The sequence below is a fragment of the Triticum dicoccoides genome, chromosome 5B, assembly GCF_002162155.2.
Source record: "Triticum dicoccoides isolate Atlit2015 ecotype Zavitan chromosome 5B, WEW_v2.0, whole genome shotgun sequence".
NCBI classification, from domain to species: domain Eukaryota; kingdom Viridiplantae; phylum Streptophyta; class Magnoliopsida; order Poales; family Poaceae; genus Triticum; species Triticum dicoccoides.
In genome coordinates, this window is record NC_041389.1 from 9,138,576 (window position 1) to 9,151,699 (window position 13,124).

Sequence of the window (13,124 nt, forward strand, 5' to 3'; positions counted from 1 at the left end):
TTGTTGAAGGTTTTGAGATGCCATCGTGCACGTTTACTAATAGGGGTAAAAGATGCATATATCTTGGCGGGTTGTGTCGGCAAGGAATATGGGCTCTGAACCGGGGCCCATACATATCAGAGACGCGCGCGTGTTTCCTCGTCTGCTTTTTCCTTTCTTTTTTGACGATGTGTCCTCGTCTGCTGTTATGCATTATTATACGTACGTAACGTACCCATCGATCGCCGTCTTCCTCCCACAGACCCCGACGGCCACCGAACTGAGTCAGCAACCCTAGATCGATCCTGCCGCCGGCTGAATCGCCGCCTCAATCGATTGCAGTCGCAGCAGACGTGATGCCGCCCAAGGTGCAGTCGCCGGGTCCTGACCGCAGGGGGCTCTTTTCCTGCCTGTACAGCGGCAATTGCGACGAACCCCCTAGCTTCTGTTTCAAACGCGATCTCCTCGCGTCCATCCCCGACTTATACGAGGAGGCTTACGACCGGCTGCCCGTCGACGACATGCCAGACGAAGCGGCCGACCAACTGATCTCAACCATGGGCAAATACGGCCTCTGCCTCGGCCTCATGGACCCCGTCACCAACATCATCCTCAACACCATCGCCCACCTCCCGCGGGACTTCCGGGCAAACCCGTCGCCTCCGCACGACGCTAAGAGGAGGAGGAGGTCCAAGATGATGGCTGGCGCAGCACAGCCCAGGGATAGTTGGTCCAGTACCATTGGGCCAACCTCCCGTAGGGATACCTGGCCCAGAGATGCCGCGCCATCCTACCTGGCTCTCCGCAGATTCATGGTCAGATACTTCGGATGCCTCAGTGAAGAACAGGCCACCCGGTACCTCCACTGGGCGGGCGCCGACCTCGCCCTGGCCGTTCTGCTCGTCGAGCATGATCTTTACGCTGCTGAGCTTGAGCTCCCCGACCCCGCCTCCAAAAGGACACAAGCTGCCCTCATGTGCGCTGCAACCTGTGCGTCGCACCCAGCGCCCGACGCCCTGGTGCGGCTCCACACGACGCCCCTTCCCCTACAGAGGCTCCTCGCCACCGCCGTGTTCCTCAGGCCAGGAGGGCCCAAGCTCACCGTCGACGACGTCGACACCCTCGTGGACCTACTGCGGTACCACAACAGCGCCCCCCTCGACCTCCAGGTGAAGTTGCTACCAGGGGGGAGAGAGGTCGTCGTGTATTGTCGGAACCTCAAGCCCGGTGAAGGGAAGCTTGAGATTTGCAATAGCATGAGCTCCGTGGATGGATTCGATGTTGTCAGCATCAAGGTCGAGCGTCATGGGGACCTCTTTGCGTCCCTACGGTCTGATCCTCAAGACAAGAGGTCCATGATATCAACCTTTTTAGCGAAGGCCGCGAGAACCGCTCGAAGTCGCGGTTTGGTAGAGAGCTGCAGTGGCGATGCATGTGAGTACACCGAGTCTCTCAGAATGAGGCTTCACAGTGCAATCCACGCTTTCTATCTCAAAGTGTTCACCATGTTACCGCCCTCTACAGGGCTCATCCGCGACATATTGTGGGCTGGCCACTGCTATGGCCACATGGATCCTGTCTCCAACATCATTGTCAACTCTATTTGGCACAAAATAGTGTACCCGCTACCCCTGTCCGAAATCAAAGAGTATCACATCATCGACACCCTATCTATGCTTCGCGTGGAGGTTCGTTCCTTGGAAGGCCTCATCACCCTCGTCCAAGGAAACTTTGAGTCTGGCTGCTCGACGCAGCAGGTGATGGAGCACCTCTCCCACAAATGTTGTGACATATCCCATGAGATGCACACCTTGCAGCAGTTTGTTGCCGCAGCCACAACCGCTCGACACCCACAATACGCTGCACTAGGGTCATTCCTCGCATCCCTGACCCCCGATATGTTGAATGACCTACGACGCTTGCTGACCACTGGCACCAATGGTGTGATCCCTCGTGAGTCGCTTGGTCAAATAGAGTACTTCCTCCGACAAAAAGTAATGGCGTTGGATCCCGAACCTCCCAAGGTGGCCGAATTATGCGAGGAGGCTAAGGGAACTCTGCTGAGAATGAAGTCATATTATAACAGAATGAGATTACACTTTTGCTCTAGCTTGAACAACTGCTGCAGAAATATGCCTCTGAGCATCCTTTGGTATGTAGCTTTGTTTTTACAACAGTTTTAACATGGACTCTCTTACCTCCTCTTTTCACATGAGAGATAAAGAGTATATAATAGATCTGAAGCATTGGTTTCATTAAGTGGTGGGTCTGAGTAACTCTTACCTTCTTTACCTCCTGAGTGAAAAGATGAGGTAAGAGGGACCATTTTCAAAAATTTGCCTTGTTTTTGTTCATCCTTGTTTACTTGGTACATATTCTTTACATCTCACTATCAGCTACTTCATTTGACCTTGCTGTTGCTTGTTTTAGGAACCACAATATGTGCTAAGTGTTATCTGTGGTGTGGTGGCTGGTTCTGAATCCTTAGACAGGGAGTGCTATCACGTTAATTTTGTGGCTGCTTCCAAATCAGGGATTGCTCGTAACCAACTCTTCTTCGCCGAACTCAATTGTTCGTATCCTGGTGAGCAGGAAAAAACAAATTTCTGCCGTCCTCTACCCCTGATATATACTGGTAAGTCCACATTCCTTCCAAGTAGAACTGAAGGGGAAGCTGGTGAGCAGCCATTCAGGTTTAAAACATTAGAGGGAACTGCCCCCGCCCTTGTTTCTGTGTTTCATTGAAGATCCTTTTGATTTCCATGAAGGACTTTTCCTCTTTAATTCGTACGATGCTTGTTTGTTTCATCCAACCATAGAGATAGCTCTCATAAAGAATAACTTATATAGGGGCACCGAGTGCACATTTAGTCCGTTGAAACAGCCATGTGCTCATACTTACAACATTTATGTACACCTCCGATTCCGGGTGCATATCGTGTGCATAGGATATATTATACTCCCCCGTCTCAAAATAAGTGTCTTAACCTTAATACAAATTTGCACTATAGTTAGTACAAAATTAAGACTCTTATTTTGGGACGGAGGAAGTAGCTTAGTACGGCAATTCCAATGTTTCAAATAGCGGGCTATGGAAAATAGCGGCGGCCTTCAAATCAGCTATAGCGGAGTTATATCGGACTATTTGTGAAGGTGACTATTTAGCGTCACCCTGCTGAAAAGGCTATAGTGGACTATATAGCGGGCGGCTATTTAAAACTATGAGCAATTCTGACATAAATAAACATTTATGTGCTCTTCTTGTTGTTGATCATGTGTAAAAAAGATTAACATCTTAAGATTATTTTGGGATAAAATTTCTCTACAATCCAAAGTGTACTTCTAACTTCTTTTTTTCTTGTCAAGAACTGTTGTTCAGTACTACTGTCATGGTTTTCTATCGCACACCAATGGTCTGGTGAGTGAAACCAACGCAGATAGACATGGTTTGCCTAACATTTCACTTTGAAGAATCGTTGAGCTGTCTTGTTGTAAATTGGTAAATAATAAATCAATTTTGGTCTTGGTGACAGGCCGTTGCTACTATGGAAAGGGAACCGCAAGGAAGATTGTGTATCCAGATTCAGCAGACTTTATTAAGAGTAATCATGATATTACCCACTATGGAACGCGGCACACGGACGGAATTCTGGACGCGGATTTAATGTTCGATTTTAGGAGCGACACGCAGTTTGCAGAAGATATGAGGAAGTACTGTGAGCGTCAAAAAGAGTTGTCGCAGGAGGGTGATGAGTATTAATTCAACAGCGGGAGGAACTAGTATTAGGTCTTTAACCTTATTAACCCTGATGTAGAAATACTATTCCGTATGAAGATCAAGATTGTTATAATACTCTGCATTCTGTATTCCATCATGTCCGAACCTTCATTGTTGTCTGCCAGTATGTGATCAGCTGAAAATTTGATTGGTCGATGGAGGTTCAGTTCATTTATTTTCATCTGTAACAGATTTCTACCAAACTTGTTGGACGTGCGCCTGTCCAAAGAGTAGAACACCCTGGCCAAAACCGGATTTGAAAGAAGTACGCAAACTTCAAAAAAGTTCATGAATTTGAAAAAAGTACACGAATTTGAGTCGGCACCGGTCAAAACCGGGGTGAGTCAACACCGAGATCAGGGACTAACGTTATTCGGTTTCAGTAGTTGAGGGTGCAAGTTGTCTATTTTCAGAGTTGAGGGACGGAATCTAGAGTCCGTCAAGAATTGAGTGACGAAAGATATATTTTTCTATCTTTTCCCGACTATATAGTGATTCTTTTGATCTAGCAACATGAAAGTTCAGGGCAGTTGTTTGACACGACAAATAATAAAAACAACCTGATTATTATGGTATTATCTCTCTACGCATCAGGGAAATATTTGAGACTCCCAATCCCAGAAGGAAGAATGAGAAACGGTAATTTTCAGCCTATCATGGAGAGGTTCGGGAAGAGATGTAACGACTAGAATGAACGCTTCATGTCCCAGGCAGCGAAGGAAGTGCATGTGAAGCCGGTTGTGCAAGCAATGCCAACTTATGCTACGGGAGTTTTTAAACTGAACCAAAGCTTTTGTGAGAGTTATGAGAAAATCATAAGGGATTTCTGGTGGGGAGAAAAAGATGAGCACCAGAAAGTGCATTAGATGTCGTGGGAAAATATGACAAAGGCAAAAAGAGACGGAGGTATTGGTTTCCGTGATATGCACTTATTCAATCAAGCGCTTCTAGCATGAAAGGGATGGAGGCTATTACAAAATCCAAACAGTCTTTGTGCAACGGTTTTAAAATCTAAATACTACCCGAACGATGACTTGATGAACATGGTATTCGCCACAGAACGATGATCTGCTGATCAGAATGCTATCCATGCGCAGGGGGGTCGAGATCCAGTTCCTGTGAGCACAGTATCCAATCATTGGCAACTACCTCCGTTGGGATCAGACGATCAGTTAACTTGAATTGCGATGCAGCGTTTCTGCAGGATACTGGTAGTACATGGGGAGGCGTTGTCGCCGGAGACCATAGGGGCCTTCCCTTTTTCTCTGCTGGACAACGACTTTGTCAGTGCAGATCCTCCGAGATACAAGGAAATTTGCAGATCACCCTGGTTTGCTCTGATGATGGACATTAAAAAGCAGACGGAAGGATACGGAACAAGTTGGCTCATAAAATCGCGGCGACAGCAAGAACGTCAGGTGATCATTACTTTATAGCGGATGTGCATGCAAATATGAGGAAAACCATGATGTTTTTTTTTTTTGGAACGAAGCACTAGTAGATAAAGGGGCTTTTGTCCCGGTTGGTAAGGCCCTTTAGTCCCGGTTTTTGAACCGGGACTAAAGGGTCGTTACTAATGCCTCTCCCCTTTAGTCCCGGTTCTTAAACGAACCGGGACTAAAGGCCGCGGCCACGTGGAGCTTCACCTTTAGTCCCGGTTGGTTACCGGGACAAAAGGAAATTTTACGATTTTTTTTGAATTTTTTTTGAATTTTTTTTATTTTCAAATTTCTGAATTATTTTAACCTCTAATCTCTAATCACCACCCCTCATCACTGCTCAATTTATCCTTTAATCTCTAATCATCCCTCATTATTCCAAATCATCTAACTTACCGAACGGTCACCCATCCTCCCACTCCCTCACCTGCACTTGTTATTTTCCTGACAATAATAAGATGTCAATCCTATTAACCTTCAGGAATTTTGCTTGAGTATGAAGTGACACATTTCACTGTTTGAGTTTGAAATTGTTGTTTTAAAAAACAATAATTATTTAGTAACACTAATATTTCTTGAATAATTAGTTTGACCATTGTTTGACCATTGTTTGACCACAGTTTGACCATTGTTTGACCACAGTTTGACCAGATTTGACCAAAATTCAAAATAACTGAAATAATTATTTAGTAATACTAATATTGTAGAATAATTAGTTTGACCATTGTTTGACCACAGTTTGAAATTTTTTCGATTTTTCCACTCTAGATCTAAAAAGGCCCGTAACTTTTTTTCTGTTAGGTTTTTGAGAATTTTGAAAATGTTTAACGGGGTACCCCAGGTTAAATTTGGATGTAACTTTTCGAGTAGATGATTTTTCATATAAAAAACATTTTCATCCGAGTTAGTATGCAAAACGTATGCCCATTTTTACAAATTCTCGAGAGATTTTGCAAATAAAGTCGAAATTCATATTTGCAAAATTTCCCAACAACTAGACCACATATCACATGGGAAACTTATTTTCTTTTATTTTTTTGACATTTTCTTTTATTTTTTCTAAAACTGAAAAGGCGATCGGGGTGGACGGGGGTAGAGTTTGAAAATGGGACCTTTAGTACCGGTTCGTGCCATGGACCGGTACTAATGCCTCAAACCCCATTAGTACCGGTTGGTGGCACGAACCGGGACTAAAGGTCTAACCCTTTAGTCCCTGTTGGTGCCACGAACTGGAACTAATGGGCATCGCACCCTTTAGTCCCGGTTCGTGCACCAACCGGGACTAAAAGGTCCAGACGAACCGGGACAAATGGCCCACGTGGCCTCTTGGCGCACGAACCAGGACTAATGCCCCCATTAGTCCCGGTTCTAGACTGAACCGGGACTAATGGGCTAACCCGGGGTGGACCAATGTCCTCTTTTCTACTAGTGAAGGCTCAAGAAGAGCTCGGCTTTGAATTAACAAAGCCATCAACCGGCCAGGCGTTACAAAGAACCAACAGAGCTAATAAGACGAAAAGGATACAAGGGGCTGATGGAGCAACTTACAACGCAACACACACTAACAAGCACAAAATAGGAAAAAGAGCACAGCTTGCTAGTGTCGCTGCCCACTACACTAAGGGCCAAGGACACCCGAACATAGTAGATTGCAATGGATCAGCCGTCTGCTAAGAGAAGGACCAAGATTGTGTCTGGAGAATCGGGCGGAGAAGGGACAGCTCCTATATCCTCAGATGCCGAAAAGGGCCCCTACCCTCGTCGGCAAGAGAGATGCTCACCCGAGAGCTTGGATAGGACCCGGCTTCACGGCCACTCGTCGAGAGCACGCCGCCTGACCTGCACGTAGCCAAAAGCACACCACGCCAGCTACAACGTCGCCGCCTCCGGACAATCAACAAAGAGGGAAAGCCACCTGGGGCAATCGAAGAGGATGAAACGGCACCGAGCCAAGCCACAGCAGCGAGCATCACGAGCGCAAAAACGAACACCACAGAGAATGTAGGTACTCAACAACACGACAACAGCCACGCCGGAGAGAACCACCAAAGGGGGCGCCAGATTTGCAAATCATGACATCGTTGGCCACTGTAGAGAGGACAAAGCAGCTGCTAGACGCCTCCACACCAAGGCAACACTCACCCAAACCTTCAACATCCCCAGGCGGTGTCTCCGAGGAGAGCACGACGTAAACGGCGATGCCACCACCCAATCCGGAGAGGATTTTGAGCTTTCGCTCGGGAGCAAGGTAGGGGGTGGACAGGGAGCACTAGTAGAAAAAGGGTCAAACGTGAAGCACATTAGTGCCGGTTTGTATTTGAGCCAGCACAAATGTATACATTAGTGCCGGTTCCAACGGCTAGCCGGACCGCTCTCATTAGTACCGGTTCGTGGCTAATTTTTAGCACCAGTTCGTGCCACGAACCGGTACTAATGAGAGTGGTGGCAGTATGTTGTCAGTCTGGGCCCCCTCCAGCACGTTTAGTACCGGTTCTTGGCACGAACCGGTACTAAAGGTCGTCCTACATAAACCCTTCGTCCACGCGAGCTCGCTCTGTTCTTCCCCTTTCCCCTCTCCTCTCTGTTCTTCCCCTCTTCCTCTTGAGCTCATCACACATTTTGCCCAAAATTTGTCGAGATTTGAAGGCCCCCATCCATTCAAATGATCACAAAGGTTAGCAACTTTGTCCTTTCATCTCTCATTGCTAGATTAGCTCTTGCAATGCTTTATATAGTTATTAATTTGTGAGTTTAGTAATTTGGGAGGAAATATATATATATATGTGCTAGTATTTGATTTATATGCAATTTGAGGTTAAAATAACACTTAGTTTGCATATGTAGGTGTGGTTTACTTAGTGCCTTCTAAATCTCCGTCGTAACCACCGTCGATCGCCCGCACCGTCCCGTCGCTGGCACCACCTGTGGTGAGCCTCTTGTTCATGAAATTTTATATAAAAAATTGATGTTTGTGTGATTTGGATATATAGTTACTCGTATAATAATTATCTTACCCGTACGTTGTTTGTTATACATAGTGCCATGGTTTTGATATCCGTCCCCGTCGGCCCTCGTCCTTGTTATGATTCGGATGTGGTATATTCTCTTTTAAAACTATTTGTTGCATTTCGTGTTTATGACAAATTATGTCCATCAAGTTGACATAGATATTTTTATCTAGGAGGTATGTGAACCGGAAATTCCAACCAACCCTATTGTCGAGAGGTTAAATTTAGTTGAAAGAGAAAACGAGTACTTGAAAGAAAAATTGAAAAGAATTGAGGGGGAGAAGATGGAATTGGAGTTGCATGTTGCCGATGTCGTCGATGATCACAAGATCAAGAAGGAGAAAATGCGCTTGAAGATTAGAAAGATTAGAAAATATGCCATCGATAGTGAGGCTTGGTATCATTATGCTGTTGGATCAATTGTTACCTTAGTTGCGATCTTGATCGCATTTGTTGTTGCATTAAAATGCTTTAGCTAGAGAGTTATTTGTTTGTTGCATTTAAGTGTTGTATGAACTTTATGTATGAACTTGTATTAATTTGGTCTATTCGGTGTTGTGTAATGAAGATGAGCCGGCAATGGATGTACGATGACCGATGCTCTCCCCAGTTCGTTGAGGGCGTGCATACTTTTTTGCTTGCGGCTGAGGCAAACAAGCGGGCGGATGGTTTTATGCCTTGTCCATGTGCTGGCTGTAAGAATGGTCGCAATTACTCTACGTCAAGAACCATTCACGTCCACCTGTTTGAGTCCGGTTTCATGCCCCACTATAATGTTTGGACCAAGCACGGAGAAAGAGGGATTATGATGGAAGACAATGAAGAAGAAGAGGACGACGACAGCTATCCTGGCCATGGGTTCCCTGAATACGATGATACAACAATGGGGGAAGAAGTTGAGCCGGTAATGCGGGAAGAAGCTGAGCCGGCAATGCGGGAAGAAGCTGAAGAAGAGGCATCAGATGAGCCCGTTGATGATCTAGGTCGGGCCATTGCCGATGCAAAGAGAAACTGCGCAAGTGATTTGGAGAAGAAGAAGTTGCAGCGCATGTTAGAGGATCACAAAAAATTGTTGTACCCGAATTGCGTAGGTGACAAGAAAAAGCTGGGCACCACACTGGAATTGCTGCAATGGAAGGCAGACAATGGTGTATCTGACAAGGGATTTGGAAAGTTGCTGGTAATGATAAAGAATATGCTTCCAAAGGACAACGAATTGCCCGAGAGTACGTACGAAGCAAAGAAGGATGTCTGCCCTCTAGGGTTAGAGGTGCAGAAGATACATGCATGCCCTAATGATTGCATCCTCTACCGCGGTGAGTACGAGGATTTGAACACTTGCCCGGTATGTGGTGCATTGCGCTATAAGATCAGCCGCGATGAGCATGATGATGTCGAGGGCGAGCGCCCCAGGAAGAAGATTCCTGCCAAGGTGATGTGGTATTCTCCTATAATACCACGGTTGAAACGTTTGTTCCAAAACAAAGAGCATGCCAAGGCGATGCGATGGCACAGAGAAGACCGTAAGAAAGACGGAAAGTTGAGAGTACCCGCTGATGGGTCGCAGTGGAGAAAAATCGAAGAAAGTACGGGAAGAAGTTTGCAGATGACGCAAGGAGCGTATGGTTTGGTCTAAGCGCAGATGGCATTAATCCTTTTGGGGAGCAGAGCAACAACCATAGCACCTGGCCTGTGACTCTATGTTTGTATAACCTTCCTCCTTGGTTGTGCATGAAGCGGAAGTTCATTATGATGCCAGTGCTCATCCAAGGCCCTAAACAACCCGGCAACGACATTGATGTGTATCTAAGGCCATTAGTTGAAGAACTCTTACAACTGTGGAATGGAACAGGTGTACGTGCATGGGATGAGCACAAACAGGAAGAATTTGACCTAAAGGCATTGCTGTTCGTGACCATCAATGATTGGCCTGCTCTCAGTAACCTTTCAGGACAGACAAACAAGGGATACCACGGTTGCACGCACTGTTTGGATGATACCGACAGTATATATTTGAATAGTTGTAAGAAGAATGTGTACCTGGGACATCGTCGATTTCTTCCGAGCAGGCATCCCGTAAGAAAGAAAGGCAAGCATTTCAAAGGTGAGGCGGATCACCGGACGAAGCCTCGCCACCGTACTGGTGCTGATGTACATGATATGGTCAAGGATTTGAAGGTGATATTTGGAAAGGGTCCTGGCGGACAATCTGTTCCAAAGGACGCTGACGGACGCACACCCATGTGGAAGAAGAAATCTATATTTTGGGACCTGGCATATTGGAAAGACCTAGAGGTCCGCTCCGCAGTCGACGTGATACACGTGACGAAGAATCTTTGCGTGACCCTGCTTGGCTCCTTGGGCGTGTATGGGAAGACAAAAGATACACCTGAGGCACGGGAGGACCAACAATGTATGCACGGAGAAGACGGCATACATCAGGGTCATGCAAGCTACGCTCTTACCAAAGAAGAGAAGGAAATCTTCTTTGAATGCCTGCTCAGTATTAAGGTACCGTCTGGCTTCTCGTCGAATATAAAGGGAATAATAAACATGGCAGAGAAAAAGTTCCAGAACCTAAAGTCTCATGACTGCCACGTGATTATGACGCAACTGCTTCCGGTTGCATTGAGGGGGCTTCTACCGGAAAACGTTCGATTAGCCATTGTGAAGCTATGTGCATTTCTCAATGCAATCTCTCAGAAGGTAATCGATCCAGAAATCATACCAAGGTTACAGAATGATTTGGTGCAATGTCTTGTCAGTTTCGAGTTGGTGTTTCCACCATCCTTCTTCAACATCATGACACACGTCCTAGTTCACCTGTGCCAAGAGATTAACGTTTTGGGTCCTGTATTTCTACACAATATGTTCCCCTTTGAGAGGTTCATGGGAGTCTTAAAGAAATATGTCCATAACCGTGCTAGGCCAGAAGGAAGCATCTCCAAGGGCCATCAAAATGAGGAGGTCATTGAGTTTTGTATTGACTTTATTTCTGACCTTAAGCCGATTGGTGTTCCTGAATCGCGGCATAAGGGCAGACTAGATGGAAAAGGCACGCTAGGAGGGGAACAAATAATATGTATGAACGGACATTCTCTCACTGAAGCACACTACACAGTTCTACAGAATTCCGCCTTGGTGGCTCCTTATATGGATGAACACAAGAATTTGCTATGCTCCAAACACCCGGAGCGGTCTGATGACTGGTTTACACGTGAACAAACCAGGAGTTTCGCCAGCTGGTTGCAGACATGTACCATGCATGACACCTCTATTGAAGATGACCTGTACTTGCTGTCCCAGTTACCATCTTCGAATATAATGACTTTCAAAGGGTACGAGATAAATGGTAATACATTTTACACGATCGCACAAGATAAGAAGAGCACCAACCAAAACAGTGGTGTCCGCTTTGATGCAGAAACCAAGACGGGAAAGGAAACATATTATGGTTATATATAGGACATATGGGAACTTGACTATCGACGTGGTTTAAAGGTCCCTTTGTTTCGGTGCAAATGGGTCAATATGACACGAGGCGGGGTAACGGAAGACCCGCAGTACGGAATGACAACAATGGATCTCAACAATCTTGCGTATGCAGACGAACCATTCGTCCTAGCCAATGATGTGGCACAGGTTTTCTATGTGAAGGACATGTCTACGAAACCAAGAAAAAGAAAAGATAAGGAAGTGAATGCATCGTACGATGAGCCAAAGCGGCACATAGTTCTTTCTGGGAAGAGAAACATCATGGGAGTGGATGACAAGACAGACAAGTCAGAAGATTATGAAAAGTTTGATGAAATTGCTCCATTCACAGTGAATATTGACCCGAGCATCCCGTTAAATGATGAAGATTTTCCATGGTTACGGCGCAAAGGGACACACGCGAAGAAAAAGTTTCACACCCAAAGATCTGGGATGTGATCGGCTTCACTATCTATCATCACTTTCTTCTGCGTTTCGCACCGAGAGGGGAATCTCTGTAATAGTTAGGGTAGTTATGTGTTTTGGCATTTGAAACGCGAAGAAATTTTATGTGCAAACAAATTCTTTCATGCCTTTACTGATTTTTAAAGTTAAGTTATTCACAAACTAGTGATTCACACTAATTTCAAATAATTCAAAATTTAAACTATTCAAATTTGAAAACTACGGGCACTAACAGAAAGTTTGTAATTTTTTGTACCTAAAACAAAAATGTTCACCAAGAAACTCTAAATACACAAAAAAAACGCAAAAATAAATAAAGCAAAAAATAAAATAAAAATAAGCCCGCCTACTAGGCCAGAGCGGCCTGCATACGACTAGAAACCCAACCTGTAGTTGAGCCAGGATGCAGGCCCGCAAAGGTGAAGTGGGCCCACAGGGCTGCAAAGAACACGTAGGCCCAGTAAGCCTGCTTTGGAGAGGAGCTTGAGAGAGTGACCGCACGGGGGTTTACAAACCAGTGCAGTCGCCCCTCGGCTAGCGAGGTGGGACTAAACTTGCCGCACCGCACCTGCGCCAGCGCACCCCCTTTAGTATCGGGTCGTGGCACAAACCGGTACTAAAGGGGGGCCTTTAGTACCGGTTTGTGCCACCACCCGGTACTAAAGGGGGTCGCTTCCCGCCGCTTGGCCTGGCCAAAACAGGCCTTTAGTACCGGTTGGTGGTTCCAACCGGTACTAAAGGTGCCTTCTATATATACAACGGCTACGAAAATTTCAGTTTCCCTCTCTGTTCGTTTCTCTGTTTCCGTCTCCGTCGCCGTCGCCGCCGTCCTCGATCGTCTCCGTCGCCGCTCGTCTCCGTCGCCGCCCCTGTCCCCGTCGCCGCCCCCGTCCCCGTCGCCGCCCCCGTTCCCGTCGCCGCCCTCGTCTCCGTCGCCGCCCCGGGCCCGTCCCCGTCGCGCCGTCCCCGTACCCGTCGCGC

At 46.3% G+C, this 13,124-nt stretch overlaps 1 pseudogene; it reads left to right on the plus strand.

Moving 5' to 3' along the window:
* The first annotated feature begins 335 nt into the window (after positions 1–335).
* On the plus strand, positions 336–3,739 carry LOC119308872 (annotated as a pseudogene).
* Positions 3,740–13,124: the final 9,385 nt, after the last annotated feature.